The sequence below is a fragment of the Dermacentor albipictus genome, unplaced genomic scaffold (assembly GCF_038994185.2).
Source record: "Dermacentor albipictus isolate Rhodes 1998 colony unplaced genomic scaffold, USDA_Dalb.pri_finalv2 scaffold_14, whole genome shotgun sequence".
NCBI classification, from domain to species: Eukaryota; Metazoa; Arthropoda; class Arachnida; order Ixodida; family Ixodidae; genus Dermacentor; species Dermacentor albipictus.
This window is the reverse complement of record NW_027225568.1, coordinates 12,301,407-12,317,407: the sequence shown is the minus strand read 5'-3', so window position 1 is coordinate 12,317,407 and position 16,001 is coordinate 12,301,407. Positions and strand designations below refer to the sequence as shown.

Sequence of the window (16,001 nt, the reverse complement as noted above, 5' to 3'; positions counted from 1 at the left end):
GGTAAAGTCAAAGCAAAATACACTGCACTCATGGGCGTCTTCAATGCCAGGTAGGCAAGAAGCAGGCTTGAGACAAGTCCGTGGGGGTATATGGCATAGGGTATAGCAATAGCAGGGGAGATTTATTAGAAGAGTTTGCAGAACGGAATAACTTGCGGATAATGAACACCTTCTTCAGCAAGCGGGATAATCGAAAGTGGAGGTGGAGAAGCCCAAATGGCGGGACTAGAAGTGAAATAGACTTTACACTCTGAGCTAAGCCTGGCGTCATACAAGATGTGGACGTGCTCAGCAAGGTGCGCTGCAGTGACTATAGGGTGCCAAGATCTCGAATTAGCCTAGACTTGAGGAGGGAACGAAAGAATCTGGTACATAAGAAGCCCATCAATGAGTTAGCCGTAAGAGGGAAAACAAAGGAATTCCAGGTCAAGCTACAGAACAGGTATTCGGCTTCAAATCACGAAGAGGACCTTATACAGTGTTGAAGCAGTGAACGCCAATATTATGGGCGTCATTGAGGAGTGTGCAATAGAAGTCGGTGGTAACTTCATTAGACAGGATACCAGTAAGCTATCGCAGGAGACAAAAGATCTGATTAAGAAACGCCAATGTATGAAAGCCTCTAACCCTAGAGCTAGAATAGAACTGGCAGAACGTTCCAAGTAAATCAACAAGCATAAGGTAGCTGACATAATGAATTATTTTATGGATACAATTGAACATGCCTTCAGGAATGAACGAAGCCTAAAAGCAGTAAAAAAGAAACTAGGAATAGCCAAGAATCAAATGTGTGCGTTAAGAGACAAAGCCGGAAATATCACTACTAATATGGATAAGATGCTTCAGTAGCTGGGGAGTTCTATAGATATTTATACACTACCAGTGGCACCCACAACGTTAGTAGAAGAGATAATAGTATAGAGGAATTTGACATCCCACAAGTGACGCCGGAAGAAATAAAGAAAGCCGTGGGAGCTGCAGATAAAAGGTAATGGAGAATACTTTAGTAACTTGCGATTCGCTGATGATATTGCCTCGCTTAGTAACTCCGGGGACCTATTTCAATGCATGCTAAAGTAATGTTTAACACGAAAAGAGAACATCAATTTACAATAGGCAGTGAGGCACTGGAAGTCGTAATGGAATACATCTACTTAGGGCAGGTAGTGACGGCGGATCCGGATCATTAGACGGAAATAATCAGAAGAATAAGAATGGGCTGGGGTGCGTTTGGCAGGCAAGCATTCTCAGATCATGAACAGCAGGTTGCCATTATCCCTCAAGAGAAAAGTATACAATAGCTGTGTCTTACCAGCACTCACCTACGGGGCGGAAACCTGGAGGCTTACGAAAAGGATTATACTTAAATTGAGGACGACGCAACGATCTATGGACAGAAGAATGATAGGTGTAGCGTTAAGGGATCAGAAAAGAGCAGATTGGGTGAGGGAACAAACGCGAGTTAATGACATCTTAGTTGAAATCAAGAAAAAGAAGTGGGCATGGGCAGGACATGTAATGAGGAGGGAAGATAACCGATCGTCACTTAGGGTTACGGACTGGATCCCAAGGGAAGGGAAGCGTAGCAGGGGGCGGCAGAAAGTGAGGTGGGCGGATGAGATTAAGAAGTTTGCAGGGACGGCATGGCCACAATTAGTACATTACCGGGGTTGTTGGAGAAGTATGGGAGAGGCCTTTGCCCTGCAGTGGGCGTAACAAGGCTGATGATGATGATGATGATGGGAGCTATGCAAAGGGTGAATGCAACTGGGGAGGATCAAGTAACATCAGACTTGTTGAAGGATGGTGGGCAGATTGTTCTAGAAAAACTGACCACCCTGTATGCGCAATCCCTCATGACCTCGAGCGTACCGGAATCTTGGAAGAACCCTAACATAATTCTAATCCATATGAAAGGGGCCGCCAAAGACTCGAAAATTATAAACCGATCAGCTTACTGTCCGTTGCCTACAAAGTATTTACTAAGGTAATCGCAAATAGAATAAGGAACACCTTAGACTTCTGTCAACCAAAGGAGCGGGCAGGATTCCATATAGGCTACTCAGCAATGGACCATGTTCACACTATCAATCAGGTGATAGAGAAATGTTCGGAATATAACCAAATCTTAAACATAGCTTTGACTGATTACGAGAAAGCGTTTGATTCAGTCGAAACCTTAGCAGTCATGCAGGCATTACGGAATCAGAGTGTAGACGAGCCGTATGTAAGAATACTGAAAGATATCAACAGCGGCTCCAGAGCTGCTGTAGTCCTCCATAAAGAAAGCAACAAAATCCAAATAAAGAAGGGCGTCAGGCAGGGAGATACGATCTCTTCAATGCTAATCACAGCGTGTTTACAGGACGTATTCAGAGACCTGGATTGCGAAGAACTTGGGATAAGTGGTAATGGCAAATAGCTTGGTAACTTGCGATTCGCTGATGATATCGCTTTGCTTAGTAACTCTGGGCACCAATTTCAATGCATGGTCACTGACCTGGACCGGCAAAGCAGAACGGTGGGTCAAAACTTTATTTGCAGGAAACTAAAGTAATGTTTAATAGTCTAGAAAGAGAACAGCAATTTGCTATAGGTAACGAGGCACTGGAAGTTGTAAGGGAATACATCTACTTAGGACAGGTAGTGACCGCGGATCCGGATTATGAGACTGAAAAAATCAAGAGAATACGAATGGGCTGCGGTGCGTTTGGCAGGCATTTTAATAGATCATGAACAGCAGGTTGCCATTATCCCTCAAGGGTAAAGTGTATAAGAGCTATGTCTTACCAGTACTCACCTACGGGGCAGAAACCTGGAGTCTTACGAAAAGGATTCTACTTAAATTGAGGACGATGCAACGAGATATGGAAAGAAGAATGATGGGTATAACGTTAAGGGGGGGATAAGAAGAGAGCAGATTGGGTGAGGGAACAAACGCGAGTTAGTGGCATCTTAATTGAAACCAAGAAAATGAAATGGGCAGTGCATGTATAGAAGAGGGAACATAACCGATGGTGATTAAGGGTTACGGACTGAATTCCAAGAGAAGGGAAGCGTCGCAGGGGGCGGCAGAGAGTGAGGTGGGCGGATGAGATTAAGAAGTTTGTAGGGACAACATGTAGGTAAGCAATGAAGGGGGCTAGTTGGTGAACGTTCAGGGTAATATTGCGCTCAGTTTTACAAACACTATATTAAGGAAGGACAGGACGTGGACGGACGCAGCGCCAACTACCAACTGTTTAATACTGTTAAAGAACGCGCTTATATAGAAAGAGATATGGTGTGCGGGGGGGCGGTAAATATAAAAAGATTTGACAAGGTGACGACATGTGATCATAGCTTGTAATTATGGGGTTTTACGTGCCAAACCAACTTTCTGATTATGAGGCTCGCCGTAGTGGAGGACTCCGGAAATTTCGACCACCTGGGGTTCATTTACGTGCACCTAAATGTAAGTACACGGGTGTTTTCGCATTTCGCCCCCATCGAAATGCGGCCGCCGTGGCCGGGATTCAATCCCGCGACCTCGTGCTCAGCAGCCCAACACCATAGCCACTGAGCAACCACGGCGGGTGACCATAGTTTGGGCCAGGCATACATCGTTCACATGCACCCGTTCGCCCTGGCAAACTCGACCTCAGCTTTGATAAGCGCGATAGACGGAGTGCTTACGCACATCTCTTTTTCTTTAGCTATCGCAAGCGCCTCCCATATTTCTCGCTCCGTTTTTGTTTTTGATGTTCCAATGACTGTGATGCTTTCATTGCAAATGCTAACCGCTACTAGAAAGCACCACTGTTATTGGACCATCAAAAACAAATACCGAGCGGGAAATATGGGAGGCGCTTGCGATAGCTAAAGAAAAAGAGATGTACGTAAGCACTCCGTCCATCGCGCTTATCGAAGCTGAGGTCGAGTTTGCCAGGGCGAACGGGTGCATGTGAACGATGTATGCCTGACCCAAACTATGACCACATGTGGTCACCTTGTCATATCTTTTTATATGTACCCCCCCCCCCCCAAACCATATCTCCTTGTATATAAGCGCGTTCTTTAACAGTATTAAACAGTTGGTAGTTTGCGCTGCGTCCGTCCACGTCCTGTCCTTCCTAAATATCGTGTTTGTAAAACTGAGTGCAATATAACCATAAAAGGGACCACATGGCCACAATTAGTACATGACCGGGGTAGTTGGGGAAGTATGGGAGAGGCCTACGCCTTGCAGTGCGCGTAGCCAGGCTACTTATTATTATTATTAATATTAATATTGTTGTTGTTGTTGTTGTTATTGTTGTTCTTATTAATTAAAGCAAAAACGCCCATGTCCCGTGCATTACAGGCACGTTCAAGATCCCCTGTTGATAAAAATTAATGCGGAGTCCCCCACTACGGCGCGCCTCATAGTAAAACGGTGTTTTTAGCGCCTAACACCCCATATTTCATTCATAGCAAGAAACAAGCGTTAGAGTGAATTTAGATTAAATCATTTTCAGGGAAAAACAGCACTCCAATATTACCAGTCGGCTACGATGGTTAAACCTATGTCTGACTTTCGACAACAGGTCCTTTGTACATCCAAAAAGCATTCGATTGTATCTGAATATTGAAAATACGCACATCTCTTTAATGGGCACTTCGCAATATCCGAACACTGGGACATAATGCATAATGCACACCTACCACGATGCCTCAGGCACACTGTACACCCATCTTGATGATATTATGTATCGCATATTTGTGCATGAATATATGCCGTGACTTATTCAAAACAAATTTACTGACAGTATCGGGGGAATTCCGTAAATTGGCCATCTTTAGTTATTATACATAAAGATGTGCGTATTTATTTATTTCACTTGTGTTGCTTTGAAAAGACATGTACGTTTTCCTGTTCTTCCTTCTTCCTTGAGCGTGCGATCCATGGCAAACTGAACCTTATCTATAGCCTCCGAAATTAGACAGTTTTAGCAGAGCGTTGCTTACGCTGCGCTCCGCACACATTTCACGCGCCCAGGTGGCTGCTTAGAGTGCACTGAGTTCGCTTATCTAACAAGCGCGTCTCCCAGAAACGCCAATGACGTGCTCTCAGCTTGACTGTAAAACGATTACAAAAGCAACTACACCCACCCTGACGATCCGCTAAATCGGGTTCCTAGCGTAACGTGGTCAGCGTTCTACGTTCTGCTGCCGCTATGTGCATTGTGCGCACGCGCATCAATGTTCCCGGTCGCGTTCTGCTGAGCGGCTGCGTGCAAATTGGTATGATACGCCGGTCTGAGCGGAGCGGACCGCAAACGCTCTGCTAAAACTCTCTATTGACTTTTACGCTGTGATAACACCTGGAGGAAAACCGATGCTGCTTGTTTTCTGAACCTGGTGCGCCTATGCATTTTTATTAGTATTCCTGTTTTCCTATTTTTCTGTCTAGTGTTCTTCTGATGCAAAATAAGAGAACAATTCATTTTTCTTCTAAAATGTCCTAAACAACAAATTACTTCTTACAGCCATTCAGAGAAAAAGTGTTGACCATAATATTTAGCAGTAGGGCAACAAAACTGAGCAAAATAAAAACGGAAAAACACACGTGCGCTACTTGGGGCCTTTGTTTTTTTTTGCGCTGCAGTTGAATATATTGAGATTTGACCACTCAGCCTAGCTTTTGTTTTGAAACCAGCTGCATATTTACATATTTTTTATAATGATTATGTGACACACAATTGAAAACTCAAACATGAGAGAAGTTCACATGAATATCGCGGCTAGAAATGATAAATAGGGGTCGAACAAGGAATTTCGGCTGCAGTCAACGTTTCGACAAAGAAAATTATCTTCGTGGGGGCGGCAAGTGCCTTCACGAAGAGAAATGCCCGTTAAAAGCTTCGCTTCAGCGACAGATAAAATTTCTGCACAGTAAAATACAAAAACAAGTGAAGTAACAGCAACATATAAACAGGAAACACAGCTTTTTCAGCTCTTCCAAAATGGATAATTGTTTTAGACATACATATTGTGTAAAATGAAAAATACTGTTAAGATAACAGATAAACCTACAGTAGGAAACAGAACTTTTTCCGTAATACCAAACACAAAACACAATACACAAAATTTATGTTACTGTAAAACAGAAAGAACTTATTAAATAACAAAGAAACTGAAATATCAAGCAGAGCTTTACAGAAACGTTCTGGCAAGGCAGCTGCCACAAAATTTCTTTTTCTTTTAAAGAAATATTTTTTATAGTATACGGTATACTGTACTCTTTTTCAGTTCCATTCCCTTCGCGTTTCCTTTATGAGAAAGGAAAGAGCGTTCACTCAAAGTTACTACGCTTAATAATTTGACGATACTTATGAGCGTAGACAGCACAGCAATGTGCCATTAACACGTAGGTATATAAAGCGAGAATAAGAAAGGAAGGTGCAATTCGGTGGTGAAGAAAGAGTAAAAAAACGAAAGAAGTAAGCAGGATTACTGTAACGTACGAATAATATAGACAACTCAAAAGCTAGAAAACATTCAACATTGGTTGGCAGTACGGAATACTTTACTAAAGGTCTCACTCATCGAGGGCATGCGAATGGCGTAGCCTTAGCCATTTTGCGAGCGTGCATACGTAAATAGCCGAAACACCATACGAGTACTAAGACTGTCGAGTAAGGAATGGCTAGGAACGTTGCCAAATGTTTTGGCTTTTCTGTAACTATTACCAGCCGCTTACGAGCTGTCACATTCGATTTTTTCCTTGTTTACGTTTTTTACATCCAGCATCTAGAGCTTCCAGGCCAATTGTAGGCAGTTTTCTCCTGTGGTAATTGATCCACCGAATACCAAGAAGGCGCTTTCATGCCAAAGCGCAGTGTTTGTAAATTTACGCCTTCGGAAAGGCTAACTAAGCATAGCTTCGTCTTACATCACCTAATGCAGCTGTCATCCTAAAGCCGCGCAGAAAAGTAATTAACGAACACATGCATTACATGCATCTGTTACATGCATTACATGTGAAGCATTAGGTTATGTGTTGCTTCAGAAAGAACAAATATACCCCAGAAAAGGAAGCGGCCTTGATATATGCCAATTATCTCTTAAACAAAATGGCGTAAAGGGTGACTTGGTTGAGTGTTGACTAAGTCTGCCTTTATCGGTAAAAGTGTGTAACCGAACGCAAGAGAAAAAACAAGAAAGAGGTATCGAAAACGGTGACGCCTGAATATAACGGAAGAAATAAAAGCACACAAAAAATCAAAAACAAGAAATATCGAAATAAACAAAAGGCGCAGTCACACATGCGTAGGGTCTACTGGAAAAGCTTCCAAACCAGGTTAAAGGTGTGGCGAAATTGGTACAAACAGGCATCTGTGTTCTATACTGCAGCACGAAATAAAGGCACCTGAAGCGCGTGCCGCTTCTGCATGTTTGATAACAGATCAACCGGCGATAGCCACACGTTTGTGATTATAGCGTGGTCTAAAACTCACAAATACACGACAGACAGCCCTTGCGGCCCATTGTATCCACACGTAGATTTAGCAGAACCAAGCTACTGCATCAACCTCCCATTTTTTGTCTTTTTCGGGAACGTTTCGTTATTAGCATAAAAATTGAACGAGAAATAATTTCCCCTTGTCTTTTGCTCCGGACGTTCAGGGCAGATGCGAAGGTTTGACGTCACCGATTGATGCGCCTTTAATCACGTTTGGTGAGCTTTTCTTCGAGTTTTACGAGCTTTTCTTCGATAAAAACTATCAACTCTTCTAATGATTACTTTAAAGCATGGCTTTAAAAGCAAACATACTTTTTCAAATAATTTCAGTTATAAGTGCAGCGCCGTGTATTTCCCTGCTCTATTTCATTGTCCTGTGTCTGTGGCGCTGTTTTTAAGTAATAGGGAAAACCAACCATTCACGCAATCTCCCATTCTTCTTCCTATACACTCGGTCTGTGGTTTCATTAGAACACAATGTGATTAGCGCTTGCTTATAAACTATGAACTAGATCGCAGTAGACGTAGAAATCTGATGACGTCTCACGGTGAGCTAGGCTAGGAAACTTCTAGCCCGTCCCTTCGTTTTACGTGTTTGCCTGACTTACCAAGGCAAGATGAAGCCATTCAAAATCGTCCGGCACGTTTTGCAACGAGGAACTATTTTATACCTAGCAGAATTACTGACATTAAACGTCGCTTGAGTTAATCTGGGATACCCGCAAGACATTTATCGCGTCACGTTTAAAAAAAAGTATTTTGCCTGATCACTCAGTACTCGATAAACATCTGTCACCGCCAATTTACTTGCAATAAAGCCACGACAGTGCTACAGAAAAAAAAGAAGAAAACTAAATTTTTGCTCGCATCGTACATATACTGGCAGTTTCATTTTTTTATTGTTTCACGCACTATCACATCGTGGAATTAATTGCCAATCGACGTCGTGCCGGCTGTATTCTGCAATCTATTGCGTTGTAGACGACACAACCTCATATCTTTTGCTTCCGCATTTGTAGATTGTAGTTTAGCCTCTAGATTATTTTTGCGAATTCTCTTGCTTGCAATATAAATGTTATCCATGATTTTTCTTCTTTGTGCACTATAATTGGCTGTGCAGGGTGATCTTATTTACGTTTTATGGAATTTTTAAAAATGGTCTGTTCCTGATAACATAATTACTGCCCTTGAGCTGAATTATTCAGAGATGTGGACATTACTTGCACGAGTAATCAGAACACATGCCAAACTAATAAGAAATCCTCACTAGTAAATTTTATTATTACTTTACTGCATAATTTACCAATTGTCATCGGTTAGTTTGCAAGCTGTATCCACTTAGAATGAATTTCCAGGATGGCGCCATTTTGGAGATATGCGACCTCAATCTCGCCGTATAAATGCACTCTCGTTCCACTTACTCTTTTACCAAAACGCTCTTTTATGCACTGAGGCACAAAAGTAACTAGAACTCCCATGTATTTTGTTCCCCACTTTGGGAAATAACATCTCTAAACTGGTGTCATTCTGGAAATTCAAGTGGATACATCCTGCAAGCTCACCGGCTACAATTCGTAAATTGCAATGCGCCGTAATGTAATTGATCATGTATTTCATTAGTGACTTTTCCCTCATTGAATATGTTTTTCGTTTCTCTTGCGTGTAATGTTCGCCACTTCGAATACTCCAGCTCAAGGAAAAGAATAATGCCATCTGCCACAGGCGATTCCTAAAAATTCCATGAAACTTAAATATCGTCACCCTGCATGTGTTCTTGTTGTGCCATTTACCGGTGCTCATGTTTAAGTCATGTGCTCCTACTTTGTTTGGTTTGGCACATCTTGAATATTCTTCAAATCTCGTTTACTTACTTTACCCATCATTGAAACGTAAAAACAGAAACATTCTTGGGTTTTACGCAGGAAAACCACAATATCATTGTGAGGCACGTCGTACGGTGGAAGCCTCCAGCATAATTTTGACCATCTGGTGTTCTGTAACTTATAACCGATGCACGGTACACCCCCCCCCCCCCCCACGAGCTTTTCGGCATTTCACCATCACCAAAATGCGGCCGCCGCGACTGAGATTCGATCCTCCGACCTCGTGTTTAGGAGCACAACGCCATAGCCTCTATGCAACCACCGCCGGAGTCACTGAATTGTGTTTGGTTTCCTCGTTTTCCTTGACATAATTCTGGCGCCAAAATTTTTCTTTCTATTCCTTTTACTGTTGTTGTCAGGGTTCACCGGTGTATGAGATGCATATACTCATCGTCACTTTATTATGTACCTAACGCCTCCACCCCTTTTTCCATTGATCAGCATACTCATACTAATGAATGAATAAATTCTTTAATCAAATAATAAAACTGAATTTCATTTATACCGGAGGAGCAATTTTCAGGTCCAGCTTGAGTTATCATTTCTCCTTCATTATTGTGCTTCTAAAACGAGAAAAATATCAAGCTAGATTGCTCGATTCGACTTCATGAATGGCAAATGTGGGATTGTCATCCATGATCTCAGGTATCGCTAACCAGACAGGACAACAAAAACAAAACAGAAGACAGATGTCGACGCCAGCTTCAGAAACCTGAACTGTACACCTCCCCATGATTCGCGAGTTTTGACAGCATTTGCCGAGGATTAATTCTTCATAAAGATAAGGAGACATTGCGTTGGTAAGGAAGCAAGTACTAAACTTGGAAATTTTCGCGATCTTTCACCTCATAAAAGCAAAACACTCAAAATGCGCGAATACTGATATTCCCAACGCCAACCTCACATCACCAGCCACCTAAAGTTAGAGGGCGCAATTAAAGAAAAAGGAGTTCTCTCCTTATTCTGATCATTATAATTGCATACTTTCATCACTGGAATAATTATAACAAATGCAATAAAATAACGTTGTACGAGGCTAAACTGACTTATTCTACTCCTTTGATGTCTCTCTGTTATTAAACCAGGGTCCTTTTGCAGGCCCATTGTTGCACTCTTGCAAAGATTCGTACTACCTGCCGCGATAGACTAGGGGTTATGACGTTGTGTTGTGCTCGAGGTAGCGCGTTCGATCATGGCCGCTGCTATCGCATTTCTGTGTGGTGGTGGTCATGGTAGAAACATTTTATTCAAGCTGTTAGCAAGAGAGTTGCTTGCTGTGCGCCTGAGTCCGGCACGCCACTGGAGATGGCCGCTGCCCAGGCGCACACCAGCAAGGAACGTTGCGCTTTCAACGTAGAGCCGCCGAGCAGTTACTCCTCCCAGGCCCCTCGAGTAGGGATGAGGAAAAGGGATGGGAAAGAGATTGGAGAAGCGGGGCACGAACTCACGACGTGAAAGGTGTCGGCGAGGACCGGACCAGTCGGGCACGTGTCAGAGATTTCCCGCATGAAGTGTCGGGTGGCCACCGGGCTAAGGAAAATATTGTTCTGAAGGCGGCGTAGTAGTCGTTCGTCCGCTCTCGCCAAACTGCGTGCGGGGTCAGGGTAGAGTCGACGCGAAGTGAAATAATAATCCAGAATATCGTAGTCGTAGCGTGCTAGGCTCGAGTTGCCAGGATCCGACTCGGGACATGGAGGGGCAGCAGCCCGGATGAGAGAAGCGCGGGCAGTGACATTCGCCACCTCGTTGCCGGGAAGACCTGTGGAACTGGGGTCCAGACAGTTCTGATGGAGAGAGGGTTGAAACTCCAGGAGACGGCCCGAAGGAGACGAGCTGCCAGCGGGGCGATGGAACCCTGGATGTATCGATAACAGGCTAAGCGTGAATTTGTCAAGGTAGTGTGAGTAGTTGGGCGGGAGGCGGCCAAAGCGATGACAACCTCCTCTACATGCGTCACGGTGTGAGCTCTAAAGGAGAGGCCGTCGGGGTGGTGACCCTATGTGATCGCAGCGACCGTCAAGTGACCAGAGGGGGAAGGACGTGAGACGTCTATGTAGAATATGCCGAGGCGATCAGAGTGGCGCGCCTGAAGGGCAGCAGCACGCGCTTGCCTGTGGCTGCTTGGCTGAACCAACGAGATTTCTTCGAGGGAGTGGGGTGTTGCTCAGAGCTCATGTTGCGGGGGTGGGGGTGGGGGGGGGGTCTTTACCCATAGCTTCTGGCGCCAGAGTTCCGGTACCGGGGAGGCAAAGACCGGGTCAGAGATTGTGTTGAGGCCATGTCTTTGTAGCAGGCGGCGCCCGCAAGGCGTCTGCGACAGGCGATTGAGTTGATTGACGCGACGGGCTTCCCGGAGCTCCGCGAAGGAGTTGTGCACGCCCAGGGCCGCAAAGCGGCCATTGGAAGTAGCGATGGAAACGTCCAGCACGCGCTTGTACAATGAGCGCAGAAGAATATCCAGCTGGTGTTCGTGGTGACGACGCACGAGAAGGTAGGGTCAGGCGTAGGGGACCCGACTGGTCACAAACGCTTGCGCCAACCGGAGGGACAGAGTCCCTGGGAGGCAGCCCCGCCTGGCAAAGACACGCCGAGTCATACGACTCACCTGTTCGCTGGTGCGTCAAAAGCAGCTATGGTACTCTTAGAGCCGAGGCAGGACGAGAGGCAAAGCCCGAGAATTCGAAGGTCCTGGACCGACGGGATGGGGCAGGACGGGAGAGAAACCTGGGGTGGCGGTAGGCGGGAGACCAACAAAAGGGCTGATTAGTCCGGGGAACACTCCACGCCACATAAAGCGGCGTAAGTGTCCACCACAATGGCCTCCTGTTGTAGGCATTCCTCGATTTGAGCCGGAAAGCCGGTGTTGGTACAAATTGTAATATCGCCAGCATAAAGCCCATGGTGTATCCCCTCAACCTCGTGCAGGAGCGAGGGGTGGTTCAGTATGGCCAAGTTGAAGAGGATGGGTGACAAGACCGCTCCTTGAGGCGTACCCCGTGTGTCTAGCGGGTGCGGGTTGTGTTCAGTGGAATCGAGGCAGAGGAAGACGGCGCGATGAGAAAGGCGCGCATATAGTCGAAAGCCTTCTGTCCGCCGTCTGCGGTGGAAAGTTTAGCGAGAATGCTGTTTCACACTGTGAAACATGCCCCGAAGATTGAGAGCGAGAATTGCTTTGTCATTGTGGCGCATAGTAGTAGTCTCTGTGACATCCTGGTGGAGCTGGAGCAAGACGTCCTTTGCAGACAGATGCGGGCCAAAGCCAAACATCGTGTCGGCAAGGTGCCCTGGCCCCCAGGTAGGCGGGAAGGCTGTCGCGGGCCATAGTTTCCATGAGTTTACTGGCACAAGAGATGAGAGAGATGGGTCTCAGTGCCTCGATGATGACCGGCTTGCCCGGCTTGGTCATGAATGTGGCCAGCGAAGTGATCCATCCTGCAGGAGGGGCGAGCCGTCCTGTATCGATTTAATGAGGTCGAGCAGCGATAGAATAGTCTGCTCGGGCAGATTGGCTAGGAGCGACACTGTGATGTCATCCCGGTCGGGAGCCGTGCCCCGTCGTATTTTCGCCAGCGCAACCCGCCTGTATGTAAGCGTGTACGGTGCGTCGAACTCGGAGTTGCAGGAACCCGAATATGCATATTCCGGGCCCACGGGGTAGACCATACGATAAATGTATCGCTCGCAGAGATCCCGCGCGAGTTGATCCGTCGTGCACTGATAGGAATGAAAGGCGCGACGGAGTTGACGCTGCGTTTTTCCACGGGTGGTGGAGGGTTCCAGAAGGCTCCGGAAGAGCCACCACGGGCTCTTGGAGCTAATCTGGTCTGCTGCCTTTGTGCACGTGTCGGTCCAATGTGAGTCGGAAAGCTGCACAGAATATGCAGTCGATTTTGGGGTAAGCGTCACGATAGGGGAGCTGAGTTTACAGTTCAGCTTGTTACGCCGCCAAGGCGTATGAGGATGCGGCGAGCATCTCAGAGATGCAGGAGATGTGGATTTATAGCAGCAGACAGGTTAGAGGTGGCAAAGGTCTGATTTTGCGCTTGTTGCGAATAAGGGAATAGGATGTGCAAGCCATGTATGCGCGGCTGCATTCGCCTGAATCAGGAATCGGGAGGAAGGGTTGAGATTTGAATTTGGTCCAGTCAGTAAGAGGGGCTTGGCCTCAGTGTTGGTGCATGTTTTGACAAGTTGTGAAGGCAATGCGGAGCAGAAAGTGATCATTACCGAAGGTTTCATCGAGATTCTCCCACGTAGTATCGCGGATGTTACAGGTGAGGTAGAGGTCCCGGCCAGTGTGACGTGAGACCGAATTACCGGAACGTGTAGGATGCACCACATCGGTGAGCAACGTGAGGCTGAACGAGTACATGAGCTCCTTAAGCTGTCGGCCCCAGGTCTTCTAATGATGGTATGTAGCCCCAGTCTCCTACTATGACCAGGGGTTGACGGGCCGCCGTACGCAAGGCCTGATGGAAGAGTTGTGTGAAGGAGAGCCCCGAGAGGCGAAGGTGCAATACAGGTTCAAAATATGAATCGAGGATTGGCCTCTCCCCTGAAGGAGCACTGAGACCATGCAGTAGTCGTACAGGAGGTCCAGATAGATATCTATCTGAATCGCTGCCTACAGCTTATGCACGAGGAGATAAGTGGTGATGCCGGCCACGTAGGGTAGTAGCCGCAAAGGGCTTGGGTTGGGCCAGATTCCTGGATTGCCAAGACGCCTAGTTAAGAGCCAAAGGATTTAAGTAATAACGAAAGATGTGAGCGCTTTCTGGGGCTTGTTCCCGAAACATCTGGAGTTCCATTGTATTATTTCGAAGTGTGATGGCAGATATGAATGGGGTGTACGATTGGTGGCTATCATGAATGTCCTAGACTTTAGATGTGATCCTCTACATCCTCTTCGGAGCCTTGGGAGACAGGAAGGGGAATACAAGCCGGATTGCCCTGTGTCTAGGTGGTGGCGTCCACCTTGCGGCACCGAAGAGCGGAACCGACACTACTTGGCTAGGTAGAGTGGAACCATGATGTATTGGGTTTAAACTGAGTGATCGCACAGGCCTGGAAGGCTTTCACAACCTCAGCTACAATGCGTTGAACGGGACAAGCTGAGATGTGGAGAATTAGAGGAGCACATTGTCAAGGCGGGAGACGCGCTCCTCGAGGGGAAAAATTGAATGCGTGGACAAAAAGGCCTTAGCTACGGGAGCCGGGTGGTGGGGAGTACTACGTGCGGGCGCAGCCCAGGGCTAGGCTTAACGGGGCTGGCGGGCAGGGCCGTCTGGGCAGGGATGCAACTTGATTGGTCCCTAATGCAATTTGCCGCTGAAGGTCCGCGTTCTGCTTGAGGAGGGCTGCAAGTTCAGGGGAGGGAGGGGCAGCAGGGGGGGGAGAGAGGCCCGGAAGTTGCAACTCCTGCTGAACTACTCACATGCGGTGGCGGCGTTGAGCCATTGAGTGGCCAAAATTCTTGAGCGTCGGCCGGGCGCTGGTAGCCAGACTGTTTTGGCTGGGCGCACTTCTGACCGTGGAGTGGTGGTGATCTGAGCCCTCTAGGATGCATCGAGGGCGACTTCGGCTTCCGGTATTTTACCGTGCAGCCTCTGGCCCCGGCTTTGTAAGCACCATGGCAAAGGAGATACGTGGGGTGGCAATCGTGGTCGGTGAGGCCTTCGGGAGCGAGGGTCGAACACTGGGCACAGCGGTCTGGGTTGAGGTGGGGGCACACAGACGGCCGGTGGCCGATGATGCCGCGAAGAGGACAGGCCGGGATCGTATTCTTATATGGTCGAACGTACGTCGCTACGCAACGGTAGAAGAGGAAGCAGGGAAGTTTCGTGCCCTCGAAGGCACTGCCGCCTTCGTGGCGTCGCCGAGTTTACGAACCACAAGGAGGGCCCCTTGTGGCCAGGGAAGTTCCGACTTGATCTTCTGAGGTGTCTCGGCAGGGTTGCTCGTGATAACCCGCCTGCACGTTTTCCCAGAAGGCTAGGCGTGACCTCGCACGGGTAGCTGCTGGTCCCCCACCGGCAGTTGTAAATCTCTGAGGAGTTCTTGAGCCTTGGGCAGCATGGCGGCGCCGTAGATTTTGATGTTCTAATCCCATATAGACCACACTTGGACTTGTGTGGTGGTTAGGGCACCCAGGTAAGCTCGAATTGTGTCGCTCACGTGATCAGCCGGAAGGAAGGCTTAGGGCTCGCAAGGAACGCGAGGCTTGAGGACCGTGATGTAGTCGTCTCGGGAGAGGTGAGGAGTCTGACGCGGACGCCACTTACGCTGCTTCGCCGATGGCGAGGGACCAGAGCTGCGCGCAGCGGCTGTGGAACGGCGCGCAGGTGTGCCGTGAGCACCTGCGGAATGGCGGCCAGCTGCGGCGTGTTGTTGCAGGGACGCCGGCTTGGATTTCGCTTGCTTGTGTTTCCAGATGTCCACCGTATCGTCGAGGCATTCCTTCTCCGAGGGCATAGGTTGGTCGATAGAGGAAGTCTCCGTCCTCCGTCTCCATCTAGGCAGGGTCGTAGCCCGTAAATACAGTGGCTAGCGCATCATCGGGTTGAGAACCACGACGAGGGACGCTATGTCTAATGTACAAGTCCTAACGAGGCGGCGTGATAACTGGTGATTGAAAA

The 16,001-nt window shown here is 47.3% G+C and overlaps 1 protein-coding gene and 1 pseudogene across 4 annotated transcripts in view; one reads left to right on the top strand and one right to left on the bottom strand.

The window, feature by feature from the left end:
* LOC135905878 (high-affinity choline transporter 1-like) overlaps window positions 1-16,001 on the bottom strand; it is a 108,320-nt gene that overhangs the window by 38,263 nt on the left and 54,056 nt on the right. The window lies entirely within an intron of this gene.
* The window catches only part of LOC135905858 (uncharacterized), a 34,715-nt pseudogene that overhangs the window by 18,292 nt on the left and 422 nt on the right, over window positions 1-16,001 (top strand).